Source organism: Macaca nemestrina, chromosome 3 (assembly GCF_043159975.1).
Source record: "Macaca nemestrina isolate mMacNem1 chromosome 3, mMacNem.hap1, whole genome shotgun sequence".
NCBI classification, from domain to species: Eukaryota; Metazoa; Chordata; class Mammalia; order Primates; family Cercopithecidae; genus Macaca; species Macaca nemestrina.
In genome coordinates, this window is record NC_092127.1 from 24,333,122 (window position 1) to 24,348,023 (window position 14,902).

The following is a 14,902-nucleotide window of genomic DNA, read 5'->3' on the forward strand; positions in this document are numbered from 1 at the left end:
TTGTTTTTTTTTGGTTTTTTTTGAGATGGAGTCTCACTCTGTTGCCCAGGCTGGAGTGCAGTGGCGCAATCTTAACTCACTGCAATCTCTGCCTCCTGGGTTCAAGCAATTCTCCTGCCTCAGGCTCTTGAGTAGCTGGGACTACAGGTGCCCACCACCACACCCAGCTAGCTTTTTGTATTTTTAGTAGAGATGGGGTTTCACCATATTGACCAGGCCAGTCTTGATCTCCTGAACTTGTGATCTGCCCACCTCAGCCTCCCAAAGTTCTGGGATTACAGGCATGAGCCACCACGCCTGGCTAGTTGTTTGTATATTTTCTTCAGATAAATGTCTATTCAAATTTTTTTGTTAAGTTTTACTTTAAGCTCTGAGATACATGTGCAGAATGTGCAGGTTTGTTACATAGGTATATGTGCGCCATGATTGTTTGCTGCACCTATCAACCTGTCATCTAAGTTTTAAGCCCCACATGCATTAGGTCTTTGTCCTAATGCTCTCCCTCCCCTTGCTCCCCTACCCCCCAGCAGGCCCCGGTGTGTGATGTTCCACTCTCTGTGTCCATGTGTTCTCATTGTCCAACTCCCACTTATGAATGAGAACATGTGGTGTTTGGTTTTCTGTTCCTGTGTTAGTTTGCTGAGAATTGGGTTATCTCTTGTTGTTATTATTGAGTTTGAGTTATTTATATATTATGGACACAAATTACTTATCAGATATAGGATGTGCAAATATTTTCTCCTATTCTGTGTATTGTCTTCACTTTCTTGATGGTATCATTTGCAGCACAAAATTCTTCACGTAGTCCAATTTATTCATCATTTTATTTTGTTGCTTGTATTTTTGGGGTCATAACTAAGGGATCATTGCTAATCCAAGGCAATTCCTTCACTTTCTTCTAAGAGAATTGTCCTTTTTGCTTTTACATTTAGTGCTATCATCTGAGTTATTTTTTTGTTTATGGAGTGAGGTAGATTTATAATGGCACCCTTTTGCATGTAGATGTCCAGTTGTTCCTGCACTATTTGTTGAAAATACTGTTCTTTACCCATTAAATTATCTTGGTAACACTGTTAAAATCTATTGCCATCAATATCAGAGTTTACATCTGAAGTTCAATCCTACGCCATTTTTTATATGTCTACTCTTATGCTAAAACCACGCTGTCTTGCTTACTGTAACTTTGTAGTAAGTTTCGAAATTGGGAAATATGAGTCTTCTAAATTGTTTTTCTTTTTCAAGATTGTTTTGACTATTTTGAGTCTACTGAATTTTCATATATATTTTAAGATTGGCTTGTAATTTTCTACAAAAAGGCAGCTTGAATTTTGATAGAGATTGCACTGAATTTGCAGATAAATTTGGGAAGTATTGCCATCTTCACAATATTAAGTTTTCTCATCCATAAAAATGGCATGTCTGCTTTTATTTAGATCTGCTTTAATTTCTTTTAACAATATTTGTAGTTCTCATTGTGCAAGACTTTCATTTTCTCTGTTAAATGTATAGCAAAAGTATTTTATTGAGTAATAAGAATGCATTAAGATGGTGAATAAGAAGCAGGACTAGCTTGCAGCTCCCGCTTGGACAGACAAAGCAGCCTGTAGAGACTCACATTATGAACTTTTGCTCCAAGAAATACTGCAGGAACATACCTGGAAATCTGAGAATCCACACACCCTTTCAAAGAACTGGATCACTGCTGCAGCCTCCCTGAGATGCTGAAAAACTGTGAATCTGCTTGCTTTATCAACAGGGAGGCTCATGGTCTGGGGCAGGTTCTCAGCCCTGGTCATCAGCTTCCTGAAAATCGATTTGCTGCTGTTGGGGGGACACAGTGGGAATGAGACCAGCCTTTAGGACTATGGGCTGAGTGGGAGCGGGGTGATGCCTGTGATTGCCAGCTGTCCCCCACTTCCCTGGCAACCTGTATGACTCAGCAGAGCCAGCCATAATCCCCCTGGGAATATAACTCCATTGGACTGGGAACCACATCCCCATCCCCCACAGCAGCCACAGCAAGACCCACCCAAAGAGAGGCTGAGTGCAGACACACCTATCCCTGCCCCCACCTAGTGGTCTTTCTCTATCCGCCCTGGTAGCCAAAGACAAAGGTCATTATCTCTCGGGAGCTCTATGGCCTTGTCCACCACCTGAGAAACCTGAATACTTAACCAGGTGTCCCCAGGGCAAGTTCGAATCCTCCCTATGGGACCACAGATAATGAGTTCTTGAACGTGCCACCTCCTGGCTGGAGGCCAACCAACACAAAACCAGTGCACTAAACAAAAACACAATGAAGGACCCTCACAGAGTCCACTTCACTCCCCTGCTACCTCAACTGGAGCAGGTGCTGGTATCCACGACTGAAAGACCTGAAGACCAATCACATCACAGGACTCCACAGATGCTCCCCAGTACCAGCCCAGAGCCCGTTAGTTCCAATGCGTGGAGGTCAAAAACAGTCACTACAGTTCAGCTCTCAGGAAGCGCCATTCCAAGGGGAAGGGGGAGAACGCCACATTAAGGGAGCACACTGTGGGACAAAAGAATCTGAACAGCAACCTTTGAATCTCAGATCCTCCCACTGACATAGTTTACGCAAATAAGAAGGAGCCAGAAAAACAATTCTGATAATATGACAAAACAAGGTTCTTCCACATTCCCAAAAGATCATACCAGCTCACCAGCAATGGATCCAATCCAAGATTAAATCTCTGAATTGCCAGAAAAGGAATTCAGAAGGTCAACGATTAAGCTAATCAATAAGGCACGAGAGAAATATGAAGTCCAACTTAAAGAAATCAAAAATGTGATACAGGATATGAGAGGAAAATTCTCTAATGAAATAGATAGCATAAATAAAAAACAGTCACAACTTCTGGAAATCAAGGATATACTTAGAGAAATGTAAAATGCACCGGAAAGTCTCAGCAATAGAATTAAACAAGCAGAAGAAAGAACTTCAGAGCTTAAAGACAAGGTTTTTGAATTAACCCAATCTGTCAAAGAAAAAAGAATTTTTAAAAACAAACAAAACTTCCGGCCGGGCATGGTAGCTTAATGCCTGTAATCCCAACACTTTGGGAGGCTGAGCCGGGCAGATCATCTGAGGTCGGGAGCTCGAGACCAGACTGACCAATATGATGAAAAAGTCCAGGACCAGATGGGTTCACAGCTGAATTATATCAGGCATTCAAAGAAGAATTGGTACCAATCCTATTGACACTATTCCAAAAGATAGAGAAAGAGGGAATCCTCCCTAAATCATTCTATGAAACCAGTATCACCCTAATACCAAAACCAGAGAGGGAAATAACCAAAAAAAAAAAAAAAAAAAAAAAAAAAAACTACAGACGAATATCCCTGAAGAACATTGTATCAATCCATTCACATGCTGCTGATAAAGACATACCCGAGAATGGGAAATTTATAAAGAAAAAGAGGTTTAACGGACTCATAGTTCCACATAGTTCCATGTGGCTAGGGAGGCCTCATAATCATGGTAGAAGGTGAAAGGCACATCTTAGCTGGTGGCAGGGAAGACAGAAAGAGAACCAAGCGAAGTGTTTCTCCTTATAAAACCATCAGATCTCATGAGACTTATTCACTACCACGAGAACGGTATGGGGGAAACTGCCCTCATGATTCAATTATCTCCCACCGGGTCCCTCTCACAACACATGGGAATTATGGGAGCTACAGTTCAAGATGACATTTGGGTGGGGACACAGCCAAACCACAGATGCAAAAATAGATAAAAAATCCTCAACAAAATACCAGCAAACTGAATCCAACAACATATCAAAAAGATAATCCACCATGATCAAGAGGGTTTCATACCAGGGATGTAAAGGTAGTTTAACATACACAAGTCAATAAATGTGATACACCACATAAACAATTAAAAACAAAAATCACATGATTATCTCAAAAGACACAGAAAAAGCATGTGACAAAATGCAGCATCTCTTTATGATTAAAACCCTCAGCAAAATCAGCATATAAGGGACATACCTCAATGTAATAAAAGCCGTCTATGACAGACCCACAACCAACGTAATACTGAATGGGAAAAAGTTGAAACCATTTCCTGTGAGAACTGGAACAAGACAAAGATGCCCACTTTCACCACTTCTATTCAACATAGTACTGGAAGTCCAAGCTAGAGCAATGAGACAAGAGAAAGAAATAAAGGGCATCCAAATCGGTAAAGAGGAAGGCAAACTCGCTGTTTGCTGATGATCATATACCTAGAAAACCAGAAAGACTCATCCAAAAAGCTCCTAGAACTGGTAAAAGAATTCAGCAAAGTTTCAGGATACAGAATTAATGTACACAAATCAGCAGCTCTGCTATACACCAACAACAACCAAGCTGAGAATCAAATCAAGAACTCAACCTTTCTCACAATCGCTTAAAAAACAATACTTAGGAATATACGTAAACAAGGATGCAAAAGAGCTCTACAAGGTAAACTACAAAACACTGCTGACAGAAATCATAGATGATGCAAACAAATGGAAACACATTCCATACTCATGAATGGACAGAATCAATATTGTGAAAATGATCATACTGCCAAAAGCAGTCTATAAATTCAGTACAATTCCCATCAATTCCCATTCTTCACAGAACTAGGAAAAACAATTCTAAAGTTCATATGGAACCAAGAAAGAGCCTGCATAGCCTAAGCAAGACGAAGCAAAAAGAACAAATCAACATTACCCAACTTCGAACTATACTATAGGGCCACAGTCACCAAACTAGCATAGTACTGGTATAAAGTATGTACATAGACCAATGGAGCAGAATAGAGAACCCAGAAATAAAGCCAAATACAGCCGACTGAAATCTTCGACAAAGCAAACAAAAACAAAGTGGAGAAAGGACAGCCTATTCAACAAATGGTGCTGATATTTGGCAAGCCACACGTAGAAGAATGAAACTGGATCCTCATCTCTCACCTTATACAAAAATCAACTCAAGATGGATCAAAGCCATATTTAATCTAAGACCTGATCCACACAAGATGGATCAAAGCCTTAAATCTAAGACCTGAAACCACGAAGATTCTAGAAGATAACACTGGAAAAACTCTTCTAGACATTGGCTTATGCAAAGATTTCATGACCAAGAACCCAAAAGCAAATGCAACAAAAACAAAGATAAATAGATGAAACTTAATTAAACAAAAAAGCTTCTGTACAGCAAAAGAAATAATCATCAGAGTCAACAGACAACCCATAGAGTGAAAGAAAATCTTCACAATCTACATGTCTGACAAAGGACTAATATCAGGAATCTATAATACAAAGAAGTCAAACAAATCAGCAAGAAAAAAACAATCCCATCAAAAAGTGGGCTAAGGATGTGAATAGACAATTCTCAGAAGAAGATATATAAATGGCCAACAAACATGGAAAAATACTCAACATCACTAATCGTTGGGGAAATGCCAATCAAAACCACAATGCGATACCATGTATCTCCTGCAAGAATGTCCATAATCAAAAAAATCAAAAAAGAATAGATGCTGGCATAGATGCACTGAAAAGGGAACACTTTTACACTGTTGATGGGAAAGTAAACTAGTACAACCACTATGGAAAACAGCATGTACATTCCTTAAAGAACTAAAAGTAAGTCTACCATTTGGTCCAGCAATCCCACTGCTAGGTATCTACCCAGAGGAAAAAAAGTCATTATATGAAAAAGATACTTGCACATGCATGTTTATAGCAGCACAACTTCCAATTGCAAAAATATGGAACCAGCCAAATGCCCATCAATCAGTGAGTGGATAAAAAAATGTAGAACATATCATACCATGAAATACTACTTGGCCATTAAAAAGAATGAAATAATGGCATTTGCATCAACCTGAATGAAATTGGAGATTTATTCTAAGTGAAGAAACTCAGAAATGGAAAACCAAACATCATATGTTCTCACTCCTATGTGGAAGCTAAACTATGAGGATGCAAAGGCATAAAAATGATACAATGGACTTTGGGGATTCAGAGGAAATGGTAGTGGGGGCAAGGGATAAAAGACTACACATTGGCTACAGTATACATTGCTCAGGTGATGGGTGCACCAAAATCTCAGAAATCACCACTAAAGATCTTATTCATATAACCAAACACCACCTCTTTCCCCAAAACCTATTGAAATAAAAAAGTAAAAAATTTAAAAATAAATAAATAAATAAATTTTTTAAAAGTATTTTATTCTTTTTGATGCTATTGGAAATGGAATGTTTTCTTTATTTTATGTTTTGTGATGTTGATTGTTAGCATATAGAAATACTATTTTTGTAGATTGGTTTTGTATTCTGCAACCTTGCTGAAACCATTTATTCATTCTAATAGTTTTTTAAATAGATTCCTTAAGGTTTTTTAATATAAAAGATTATTTTACCTGCAAATAGAGGTAGTTTTGCTTCTTCCTTTACAAACTGAATGCCTTTCATTTCCTTTCCTTGCCCTAGAACCTCCATTACTATGATAACTAAAAGTGGTAAGTATAGATATCCTTGTTTTGTTCTTGATCCTAGGAAGAAAACATTCCACCTTTCACCATTAAATATGTTACCTGTAGGGTTTTTAGAACCCTTTGTCAGGTTAAAAGAGTTCCCTACTATTTCTAGTCTGCTGAAAATTTTCATCATGATAGAATGTTGGATTTTGTCAAATGCCTCTTTCCGTATGTATTGAAATGATCATATAGTTTCTTTCATTCTGTTAATATGGTATATTACATTGTTTGATTTTGGATATTAAACTAACCTTTACATTTCTGAAATAAATTCCATTTGGTAATGGTGTCTAATCCTTTTTATGTGTTACTTGATTTGGTTTATTAAATATTTTGTTGTGAATTTTTGCACCCAAACTTACAAGAGATATTGGTCTCTGGTTTTCCTCTCTTGTATTGTTATTCTCTGGTTTTAGTGTCAGAGTAATACTGATCTTACAGAATGAATGTTAACTGAATTTTAAACAATTGCTATTCTCCATGTTTCTCTGTCTCTCTCTCTACCTGACTCTCTCTTTCTCTCTCCCTCTCCTTATCTATAGGGTCACTGCCAAGTGTTTTCACTTTCTCAAAAAGTCTGCATATCTATAGGTATTCTGATTTTGGTCAACAATAATTGATGGAACATGTATTCATTCAATAAATACTAAAATCCCTTTTTTCTTAGACATTTTTTGTCAGCCTGTCTGGTTTCAGTCCAAAGTAGCCATGCTTTTATTTTTACTTAGCACTCCTAGGAAGACCCAGTCACTGTGTAGGAACTGAGGAAGCTAAGTGAATAAAATAAATGCCATGACACCATCTGAGTAGTTTATAATCTAGTGAAGGATACAGACAAATAAACTGGCCTTATAATCTAGGTGCTAAGTACCATGATAGGGGAAGTAAACAGTGTTATGGGAGTACATCAGAGAGGTACCTGAGCCAGACATGGAGAGAACATTCTGGAAAATGATCACCAGAAGTGCTATCTGAGCCCAGACCGGAGGATATGTGGGAATTAGCCAGGTGAAGAAGGCAGAAGTGCGTGGAGAGCAAAGACTGTTCTAAGGTATCATAAAGAGAAAGTGAAAATGCCAAGAAGCAAGAGAGACACAGCTCTCTGCAGGAACCCAAAGTAGCTAAATATTAATTAGGCTAGAGTGGTGCAAGTAGCATTGATGAAAACAAAACCTACATTTGGAGGCCAAGGTGGGTGGTTCACTTGAGGTCAGGAGTTTGAGACCAGCCTGGCCAACATGGTGAAACCCTGTCTCTACTGAAAAAAAAAAAAATACAAAATATAGCCAGTTACGGTGGTGCACGCCTGTAGCCCCAGCTACTCAAGAGACTGAGGCAGGAGGATTGCTTGAACCCAGGAGGCAGAGGTGGCAGTGAGCTGAGATCATGCCACGGTACTCCAGCCTGGGCAACAGAGCGAGACTCCATCTCAAAACAACAACAATAACAACAACAAAAAAAACCAACCAAACAAACAAACAAAAAAACACCACCACCAACAACAAAAACCTTGTAAGCTTTATTTTAAAATGTTTGCAACAATAAACTAAAATGTCTATACTAGAACCATGGTAGCTGGAAGTATCATTAGAAACAATCCAGTTCAGGCCAGGTGTGGTGGCTCATCCCTGTAATGCCAACATTTTGGAAGGCCAAGGTGGAAGGATAGCTTGAGGCCAGGAGTTTGAGACCAGCTTGAACAACATAGCAATACCACATCTCTAAAATAAGTAAATAAATAAATAACATTTTTTTAAAAAATTTAATTAGCTGAGCATCTGAGCATAGTGGCACATGCCAGTAGTCCTAGCTACTCAGGAGACTGAGGCAGGAGGATTGTTTGAGCCCAAGAGTTTGAGGCTGCAGCCACTGTGATCATGCCACTACACTCCAGCCTGGAGGACAGAGTGAAACCCTGTCTCAAAAAAGAGATATAACCCAATTCAAATTCATCCTCATTTCATGATAAGTGTTTGAGGTGATGAATATGCTAATTCCCCTGATTTGATCGTACACATTGTATACAGCTATTTCATGAAATATCATCCTGTACCCCATAAATACATATGATTATTATGTGTCAATTAAAATTCATTTTTAGGCCCGGTACAGTGGCTCATGCCCGTAATCCCAGCACTTTGGGAGGCTGAGGCAGGTAGATCACTTGAGGTCAGGAGTTTGAGACCAGTCTGGCCAACATGGTGAAACCATTTCTCCACTTAAAAAATACAATAATTAGCCCTGGGTGTGGTGGCGCACGCCTGTGGTCCTAGCTACTCACGAGCCTGAGGCAGAATTGCTTGAACCTGGGAGGCAGAGGTTGCAGTGAGCCACGATTGTACCACTGTACTCTGGGCGACAGATTGAGACTGTTTCAAAATAAATAAAATAATAAAATAAAATTTAGTTTTAGAAACCCATCCTCATTTTAAGGATCTCTTTCATTATATACTGACTAAGAATCCTACAGTTGCTGCCTAAACGATCAAGGAAGGGGAAGATAACTAGCTCTAATTTTAAGAAAGTTTTCCCAAAGTTTGAATTTTTAAACAGCAAACACCTAAACTTTATTTCCTGATACACTTATGCTTTCTGGGGCAATAATGAATAACTCACCCTCTTTTACATAATATCATTTTAGACATTTGAACGTACCTTTGATATTTCTATTTAGTCCTCTTTTCTCTGACCAGTTCTGTCTAATGGAACTTTCTGTAATAATGGAAATATTCTATAATCTGTACTCAGAGACGCCAATGGCCACGTCAGCTCATGACTACTGTACTTGACAGAGCTACTCTAGACTATCCTGTTTCCTTTAATTATCTTGTGTAATTACTGCTAGACCTTAAGCAATTCCTTGCCAGACACAGTGACTCATGACTGTAATTCCAGCACCTTGGGAGGCTAAAGTGGGTGGATCACTTGAGGCCAGGAGTTCAAGACTTGTCTGGACAACATAGTGAAACCCTGTCTCTACTAAAAATACAAAAATTAGCTGGGTGTGGGGGTGCGCGCCTGTAGTCCCAGCTACTTGGGGGACTGAGGCATGAAAATCGCTGGAACCCAGGAGGTGGAGGTTGCAGTGAGCCGAGATCACACCGCTGCACTCCAGCCTGGGCAATAGAGTGAGACTCTGTCTCAGAAACAAAAACAAGCACAAAACAACAACAAAAATCCTGATTACTCTCTTGTCTCCTGTGGATGTTAGTCATATACGATGTACTAAGCATAATATGCTTTTCCACCCGTGACAATCAAAGCAGAATAAAAGGAGATCATTGTCTTCTCTGTAACTTAGGCTTACTTTTAATAATTTAGCTTACGGTTGTCTTAAGTTGTAGGGAAATTAGCACTTGTAGTCCACTAAAATCCTTACGGCTCTTAGGTATATATTGCTATTAATCCTGGTTATGTTTCCTCTCCTCCATTTGTGCAGTTGAACTTTTAAATCAAGGGAAACATTTTGCAGGATCTTGATTCTGTCCTGTAGAACCAAGTGTTAGCTGCTGTTTTTCCTCTGCCTCAGTATTAAATTTGATAAGCTTGGCATCAGCGGCCCTATCTAGGTCAATGATAAACATGTTTAACAGGACAAAGCTACAGGGAAAGCCTCAAGTCACAACACTAGAAACTCTCCTTGGTCAAGAGAATTCGGATTCAGTTGCTGAACCAGGTAAGACCCTAGCTACATTTCTGGTCCAAAGTGGACAACTGACAAGGGAAGTAGTCACGCTCTTGATTGTGTAGTGATCACATGGATGTAACCATTCATCAAGCTGTGTGCTTCTCTAGTGTGTTTGTATGATGCAGTTCCATTAAAAATTAAATATCGTGGTGTTGTATAATACCAAAAGCCAGTATTTCAATCTCACCTCAAAACTCTATTACAAAGCCTTTAGGCCACAGGTCCCTTTTCCAACTCTGTAGAGCCACACTCCCCAAGGGGCAGCTTTATTCTTTGGAGAAGCGGGACAGAAGAGGCTCAGGACTCTCCGGGTGCTGAGGAGGCCTTGGGTGAGGTAGGCAGGTGGCAGAAGAGGGATTCTGTGAAAGGGAAGCCACTCAACTGTCAGATCCTGTCTCCTCCCACATATGTGATTCTCAGCATGAAGACATATGAGCAGTTTCGGCCCCAGAGAGTGATTGGAAGACTTTTTTTGAAGAAACTGAACCAAACCCACAGAATAATACTTAACAAAGTTTGAAAAGATTGACTTGCTGCCTGATCATCTATGGTTTTACAATCCCATTTGCTAATTCTTTCTGTCACCTGGAGTGTAAGTTATCTGACTTTGGAGACTTAAAAGTTTATTTAAGGCCAGGTGCAGTGGCTCACACCTGTAATCCCAGGAGTTTGGGAGGCCGAGGTGGGCGGATCACGAGGTCAGGAGATCAAGACCATCCTGGCCAACATGGTGAAACGCTGTCTCTACTAAAAATACAAAAAATTAGCCGGACATGATGGCGGGCACCTATAGTCCCAGCTACTCAGGAGGCTGAGGCAGAAAAATCGCTTGAACCCAGGAGGCAGAGGTTGCAGCAAGCCGAGATTGTGCCACTGCACTCCAGCCTGGGTGACAGAGCCAGACTCTGTCTCAAAAAAAAATAAAAATAAAAATAAAATAAAAAGTTTATTAAAATGTATGAAGCACTTTGCTAAAAATTTCCTCCTCTTTGGGATTTGGTTCCCTTTGAACAGGACTAGTTTAACTGTTTCCTTTTCCAACTTGAAGATCATTTTCCTGTGACATAGAAATGCAGGAATTAGGCAGCTCAGCCTCCCATTCTAATATGCTAACGATATATTCCAATAAGGAATTGGACAGTGACCAATTCCTTATTCTCCTACCTCTATACCATCATGATATTTTTTTATTATCGGATGAATTATTTTATAGCAAAAGAAAGCTCAGAGAACCTTCACGGAATATAAGAGGTCTGACTAAAATCTGCCAACAGACTAAATAGTTCTAAATTTTCTTTATTAGCTGGACACGAACTTAAATGGACATGAATGCGCTCTAATATATAATTTGGTCCCTCAAAGAGCATATCAAGCTGCATATCCCACAAGAACATGCACCAGTGAAATCAAAGTTTAAGTTGCCAAAGCATTAGAATGTAGCCAGACTTCAACTGAACCCGGCAGCCCCCACACCTGGTTCTGACTCTGGCTTGTATTTCAAGAACCCTCTTCTTTCCTTGTCCTCTCCTGCCCCATCGTTTGCTGTAAATTACTAAAAACCTTCTGAACTGATTATTAAAATGGCAGCTTAATTACCACTCCTATATTATGATGCTATTACAATGTCCTCTCTTTGTTTTAATTGACAGATATTTATTGAACTCCTACCATGTTCGAGGCAAGGTGCCAGGTATACATAACAAGGGAGAAAATACACACAGAGTGGGAAGATCTCAACTCTGCAGTCAGCTTTGCCACGAACCACCTGTGTGCCTTTGACCATAGTAATAACCTTCACTGGCTGAGGGTTAGGCAAATGTTTGCTCACTGTTAGGCACATTTGCTCACTGCCTGAGCAAATGTGCAGAAGAATGAAAGCACACAGTGCAAAAGAGAAACCTTTGGCTAAAAAAGAGGTAGCAATACAATTTGCAAATGTGATTGTAAAACCATTCTATATAATCAGGCAGCAAGTCGGTCTTTTCAAACTTGGTATTTTTCTGGGGGTTGGGTTCAGTTTCTTCAAAAATATCTTCCAATCTCTGTCTGGAGCAGAAAACACAAGGTGGCGTATGCTGAGAGCTGATAGAGATGAGTGTTACAGAACTCTGAGTGGGGGAGAGTGGGAGAGAGTTCTCTTATCTGAAGCAGAAATAAGACCTCAGAAAGAAGAGTGGGGCTGATGGAGTGGTGCGATGAGTCTTGAACTGGATCTTTAAATAAAGGGAGGGAATTTAAAAAATAGCTAACATTCATTACGTGCATCGCATACTTCACACGGTGCATCTTACTGAATCCTCGCAAACCCATGAAGTATTATTATCCTCATTTCATAGATGAGGAAATAGCTCTCCAGAGAGAGGAGGGGGAAAGGCTTTCCAGGGAATGAGCCAATCACCAGGAGCCAAGGAGTTTCCTAAAGCAAGGGAGCAAGGCCCGCTGGCAGGGCGTGCACAGCAATCTCTCCTGCTACTATCCCTGCAGTGCTGGTTTCAGCATCCTATGCGCAGCTTGTGGGTTAGTTATCCCATGTTCTCATTCCGTCACGGTCTCTTTCTTTTTGTGAGTGCACAAAGAGCAGCCTGTGTCCCTGAGTTGAATTCCTTATTTTCTTGATAGTTTGAAAGTAACATTTCATATCTTAGATTCTAGCCATTCATGTGCTTTTTCTTTAGTCTTTTAGAATGCAACAGACCTCTAAGCATATGTACTGAAGACATTTTACCATGGCCTTCTGATGATTTCATGTAAGAATGTCAACATTTGGCAGTCACTTGCAGAGACAGCATTCAGTAGACTAATGGCATGCTGCTCTTTCTAACATTGGCTGAAAAATTATATTCTTTTGCAAGAATGGATTAGGAGCTAAACCTTCAGAAACAAGGTGCTTACTCTTCAGGAAGAGCTTAGATACTCTCTCTCTCTATGGAAATACAGAACTTAAATGTGGAATTAAAAAGCCCTACTAGGCTGGGCGCGGTGGCTCACGTCTGTAATCCCAGCACTTTGGGAGGCTGAGGCGGGCGGACCACAAGGTCAGGAGTTCAAACCTGGCCAACGTGGTGAAACCCTGTCTGTACTAAAAAATACAAAAAAATAGCTGGGAGTGGTGGTGGGCACCTATAATCCCAGCTACTCAGGAGGCTGAGGCAGGAGAATTGTTTAAACCTGGGAGGTGGAGGTTGCAAGGTTGCAGGGAGCCGAGATCGTGCCACTGCACTCCAGCCTGGGCGACAGAGTGAGACTCCATCTCAAACAAAACAAAACAAAACACAAAAAACCTACTAGGTTTTACATAAGAGCATGAGAATTTGAAGTTGGGGTAAGAGTCTCCACAGAACCAATCTTGTCCAAAGGTCTAACTGTCTTTAGCCAAATATGTAGCAAAGAGTAAAATACTAGTTAATTATACCAATATAATTCTAAGCATACTCTACTACTAATTTTTAAATTATAATATTAACTAAACTTTTAAACAATTAGTAAAATCCAAATAGATAATCCAAGAAACAAAGAGTATCTCTTGTCAGCTGGGCACGGAGGCTGAAGTGGGAGGATCACTTGAGACAGTTCAAGATCAGCCTGGGCAACATAGTGCGGCCTTGTCTCTATAAAAAATAAACTAGCTGCTTGTGGTGGCACACACCTGTGGTCCTAGCTACTCAGGAGACTGAGATGGGAGGATCACTTGAACCCAGGAGGTGGAGGCTGCAGTGAGCCAAGATGGCACCATTGTACTCCAGTGGGAGACAGAGCAAGACCCTGTCTTAAAAAAAAAAAAAAAAAAAAAAAAAAATCTTGTGAATTATTTGCTAGAGTCAGAGTTATGTACTCTGTTCTGTATTCTAGTCTTCATATTTATTTTTGTCTCATTATCAAATGCCAGTATAGTTAGAAGGTTAATTTAGGAAATTTTAAAAAGAAAGGTTTGGCTGGTAAGTTAGCTTAAAGTCTGTCTACTCTATACCAACATACTTGTATGTGTCTTACCACTTCCTGGATGACTACTGGTTTAGAACCTTTTTTCCCTTCAAATATCACTTTTAAAAGTATTCCCTACGAGTTTTATAGAAGATGCAACTCTCCAGCATAGTGAACATAGTAGCCACAAGCACAGCTTCAAAAGTCAAAAGACCGGGCCTGTGATCTGAACCTCTCAGACAATTCTCTCATCTGTCAAATAGAGAAAATAGCATCTACCTCAGAAATCAAATGAGAATGTGCATTAAAATCACAGCATACTAAACATAGCACAATTCAGGACACAAAGGAAGTGCTCAATAAACGTGTAGTACGAAGCATGAGTTGGAATTTACCAAGTTGGTTTAAAACATTCAGCAGAGTTTCCAGCAGCAGGTGTCACTCTCTCCCTAAGTGCTAACAGGGAGTCACCTTTTATTGCTAATTCAGATACTGGGCATTCCATGAGTACTAGGGAGTAAAAGGTAGAAGATAAAAGAATTCTTATAGTTGTAACTAAACAGCAGACTTTTTTTTTTTTTTTTTTTTTTTTTGAGATGGAGTTTCCCCGCTCTTGTTGCCCAGGTTGGTGTGCAATGGTGTGACCTCAGCTCACTGCAATGTCCACCTCCCGGGTTCAAGCCATTCTCCTGCCTCAGCCTCCCGAGTAGCTGGGATTACAGACACCCACCACCACACCTGCCACAATGTCCG